At 46.0% G+C, this 5,000-nt stretch overlaps 1 protein-coding gene across 3 annotated transcripts in view; it reads right to left on the bottom strand.

The window, feature by feature from the left end:
- Nucleotides 1–5,000, bottom strand: part of LOC106609762 (plexin-A4) — a 491,160-nt gene that overhangs the window by 80,818 nt on the left and 405,342 nt on the right. The gene's annotated exons all lie outside the window — the stretch shown is intronic.

Raw genomic sequence — 5,000 nt, 5'->3', positions numbered from 1 at the left:
GCTAATGGAATGGCATTTGATACCAGTCCACTGATTCCGCTCCAGTCATTACCACAGGCCCGTTCTCCCCAATTAAGGTGCAACTAAGCTCCTTTTGTAAATACATGGTTCTGGGCTTCCCTGCATTCACTTCTCAGTACATAGAAGTTGGTGTGAAACAACTCTACCTAACAGGCCCTTGTAGACAGACCTCCTGAGGCCAGCCACTGCAGGTCTGCAGTCAGTCTGCAGTCATTACGGTCCCTTTCATATCACAGGTTTACATTTCAGTCAGAGCCCTGGAAGAGATGGCATCTAATCCATTCAACGTGGCCGCCACCTACTGAGTGCAGACACATCTGAGTGTTCACCTCAAAGGAGGCCTAAATCAGTGGAACAGTTGGAGCGGTGTCTCTTTCCTCGGCACAATGGGTCTTTGATCTGTTCTGGTGTGATGGTGCAGACTCACTGAGAGATAACTAGCCTAAGTTCACCTTCATTTCCCTAGAAACAGGCTGGTCTCTCTCTCTCATTCAGCTCTCTCTCTCTCTCGTTCAGCTCTCTCTCTCTCTCTCTCTCTCTCTCGTTCAGCTCTCTCTCTCTCTCTCTCTTTCAGCTCTCTCTCTCTCTCTCTCGTTCAGCTCTCTCTCTCTCTCTCTATCTCTCTCGTTCAGCTCTCTCTCTCTCTCTCGTTCAGCTCTCTCTCTCTCTCTCTCTCTCTCTCTCTCTTTCAGCTCTCTCTCTCTCTCTCTCTCTCTCGTTCAGCTCTCTCTCTCTCTCTCTCTCGTTCAGCTCTCTCTCTCTCTGTATCTCTCTCTCTGGCTCACTAACTCTCTCTCTGGCTGTATCTCTTTCTCTGTATCTCTCTCTATATCTCTCTCTGCATCTCTCTCTCTGCCTCACTAACTCTCTCTCTGGCTGTATCTCTTTCTCTGTATCTCTCTCTATATCTCTCTCTGCATCTCTCTCTCTGGCTCACTAACTCTCTCTCTGGCTGTATCTCTCTCTCTGTATCTCTCTCTGTATCTCTCTCTCTGCATCTCTCTCTGGCTCACTAACTCTCTCTGCATCTCTCTCTCTGGCTCACTAACTCTCTCTGTATCTCACTCTCTGGCTCACTAACTCTCTCTCTGGCTGTATCTCTCTCTCTGTATCTCTCTTTGTATCTCTCTCTCTGCATCTCTCTCTCTCTGTATCTCTCTCTGCATCTCTCTCTCTGGCTCACTAACTCTCTCTCTCTGGCTCACTAACTCTCTCTGCATCTCTCTCTCTCTGGCTCACTAACTCTCTCTCTCTGGCTCACTAACTCTCTCTGCATCTCTCTCTCTGGCTCACTAACTCTCTCTCTGGCTCACTAACTATCTCTGTATCTCTCTCTCTAGCTCACTAACTCTCTCTCTGCATCATTAGCTCTCTCTCTCTCTCTGTATCTCTCTATCTCTATACAGTGGCTTGCGAAAGCATTCACCCCTTGGCATTTTTCCTATTTGTTGCCTTACAACCTGGAATTAAAATTGTTTTTTGGGGGGTTTGTATCAACATGCCTACCACTTCGAAGATGCAAAATATTTTTTATTGTGAAACAACCAAGACATAAGACAAAAAGACTGAAAACTTGAGCGTGCATAACTATTCACCCCCCCCCCCCCCCCAAAAAAAAGTAAATACTTTGTAGAGCTACCTTTTGCAGCAATTACAGCTGCAAGTCTCTTGGGGTATGTCTCTAGCTTGGCACATCTAGCCACTGGGATTTTTTGCCCATTCTTCAAGGCAAAACTGCTCCAGCTCCTTCAAGTTGGATGGGTTCTGCTGGTGTACAGCAATCTTTAAGTCATACCACACATTCTCAATTGGATTGAGGTCTGGGCTTTGACTAGGCCATTCCAAGACATTTAAATGTTTCCCCTTAAACCACTCGAGCGTTGCTTTAGCAGTATGCTAAGGGTCATTGTCCTGCTGGAAGATGAACCTCCATCCCAGTCTCAAATCTTTGGAAGACTGAAACAGGTTTCCCTCAAGAATTTCCCTGTATTTAGCACCATCCATCATTCCTTCAATTCTGACCAGCTTCCCAGTCCCTGCCGATGAAAAACATCCCCACTGTATGATGCTGCCACCACCATGCTTCACTGTGGGGATGATGATCTCGGGGTGATGAGAGGTGTTGGGTTTGCGCCAGACATAGCCTTTTCCTAGATGGCCAAAAAGCTCACTTTTAATCTCATCTGACCAGAGTACCTTCTTCCATATGTTTGGGGAGTCTACCACATGCCTTTTTGTGAACACCAAATGTGTTTGCTTATTTTTTTCTTTAAGCAATGGCTTTTTTCTGGCCACTCTTCCGTAAAGCCCAGCTCTGTGGAGTGTACGGCTTAAAGTGGTCCTATGAACAGATACTCCAATCTCCGCTGTGGAGCTTTGCAGCTCCTTCAGGGTTATCTTTGTTGCCTCTCTGATTAATGCCCTCCTTGCCTGGTCTGTGAGTTTTGGTGGGCGGCCCTCTCTTGGCAGGTTTGTTGTGGTGCCATATTCTTTCAATTTTTTTATAATTGATTTAATGGTGCTCTGTGGGATGGTCAAAGTTTAGGATAATCTTTTATAACCCATCCCTGATCTGTACTTGTCCACAACTTTGTCCCTGACCTGTTTGGAGGAGCTCCTTGGTCTTCATGGTGCCGCTTGCTTGGTGGGACCCCTTGCTTAGTGGTGTTGCATTTTTACCTTTACATTTACGTAATTTAGCAGACGCTCTTAGCCAGAGCGACTTACAAATTGATGCATTCACCTTATGATATCCAGTGGAACAACCACTTTACAATAGTACATCTATATCTTTTTGGGGGGGAGGGTAGGGGGGGGGGGGGGGGTTAGAAGGATTACTTAATCCTATCCCAGGTATTCCTTAAAGAGGTGGGGTTTCAGGTGTCTCCGGAAGGGGGTGATTGACTCCGCTGTCCTGGCGTCGTGAGGGAGCTTGCAGACTCTGGGGCCTTTCAGAACAGGTGTATATATACTGAGATCATGTGACAGATCATGTGACACTTAGATTGCACACAGGTGGACTTTATTTAACTAATTATGTGACTTCTGAAGGTAATTGGTTGCACCAGATCTTATTTAGGGGCTTCATAGCAAAGGGGGTGAATACATATGCACGCACCACTTTTCCATTTACATTTTTTTGAATTTTTTGAAACAAGTTATTTTTGTCATTTCACTTCACCAATTTTGACAATTTTGTGTAAGTCCATTACATGAAATCCAAATAAAAATCTATTTAAATTACAGGTTGTAATGCAACAAAATAGGAAAAACGCAAAGGGGATGAATACTTTTGCAAGGCACTGTATCTCTCTCTGTATCTCTCTCTCTGGCTCACTAACTAACTCTCTCTGTATCTCTCTCTCTGTGTATCTCTCTCTCTGTATCTCTCTCTCTATCTCTCTCTCTGGCTCACTAACTCTCTCTCAGTTTCTCTCTTTCTCTCTGTATTTCTCTCGCTATCGCTTTCTCTGACTCTCACTCTCTCTCTCTGTATCTCTCTCTCTCTCTGTATCTCTCTCTCTCTGGGCTCTCTCTCTGGCTCACTAAGTCTCTCTCTCTGGCTCACTAACTAACTCTCTGTATCGCTCTCTCTCTCTCTCTCTCTCTCTCTCTCTCTCTCTCTCTGTATCTCTCTCTGTATCTCTCTCTGGCTCACTAACTCTCTCTCAGTTTCTCTCTGTATTTCTCTCGCTATCGCTTTCTCTGACTCTCACTCTCTCTCTCTGTATCTCTCTCTCTCTCTGTATCTCTCTCTCTCTTGCTCTCTCTCTGGGCCACTATATCTCTCTCTCTTTAATATTCTCTCTTGTAGAAAACCGACTTGGAGAAAATCAACAGTGTGATAGGTGGCAGAACACACGATGAGGGCCTCTAGCAAAACTTTCCCACCTGGAGAATCTCTCTGAGGCATTTCACATCTCCACTGTAACCTCTGCTACACGGTCCGCCACGCAAACAAATCCCCCTCTGAGCAAAACCTGCCATTTTAATTGGTTCTTCACGATGGCGGTACATCAAAACAGACAAATCCCGGGGGGTGCGGCTGACCCGGTGTCGGCGCCTGCGTCACACGTCTATAACTGCAGAGAAAGCTGTGTGTTTGTGTGTGAGAGTGAATTGGCCAGATAGTGGGGAAGCGGACAAGTATTTTCAAAACAAACATGGTTATATATAAATATCGCCCAGGCAGTATCAAAATGATTGCAAAGATCATAGCCGAAAATGAGAAACTGGGTACGTGGCAAATTAACTTGGCGAATATACCGGGTTTTGATTCAAGGGGGCTTTTGAAGTGCGGCCATCTGTACTTGGAGCAACAATGGCTCCCTAAGCTTATTCTATTGGAGCACAGCTGCAGAACGGTGGCGGTCTCTTCGATGGACCAGGAAGATAGCATTACTGCCTTTTGTCTCTCCCCATGCCTTTCAATCAGACCTCAGATCAGGTCTCAGGGCTGGTTAGGGAACTCCCATGGGTACGGTGGTTCCAGGGGGAATCTGATAGTTTGGTTTATGTATGGTTCACCTCGCGTTGAAACTCATTATGTTTTTATTTCTGTCGGGGTGGAGGGATACAGGAAAACAAGGCTTTCTGTCTAGGGTGGAGAGAACCAGGGAAACTGGGATTTCTGTCTTGGTGGAGGGGTACAGGGAAACAAGGCTTTCTGTCTGGGGTGGAGAGATACAGGAAACAGGGATTTCTGTCTGAGGTGGAGGGATACAGGAAAACAGATGTTCTTTCTGGGGTGGAGGGATACAGGAAACAGATTTTCTTTATGGGGTGGAGGAATACAGGGAAACAGGGATATCTTTTCCTGGGGTGGAGGGATACAGGCATCAGGGATTTTGTCTGGGGTGGAGGGATACAGGAAAACATAATCTGGGGTGGAGGGATACAGGGTAACAGGGATTTCTGTCTTGGGTGGAGGGATACAGCGAAACAGGGATTTATTTTTCTGGGCCGGAGGGAGACAAGGA

Source organism: Salmo salar, chromosome 07, assembly GCF_965601325.2.
Source record: "Salmo salar chromosome 07, fSalSal1, whole genome shotgun sequence".
In the NCBI taxonomy this organism is placed as follows: Eukaryota; Metazoa; Chordata; class Actinopteri; order Salmoniformes; family Salmonidae; genus Salmo; species Salmo salar.
Note: the sequence above shows the minus strand (reverse complement) of the source record. Positions and strands in the feature narration are given on the sequence as shown.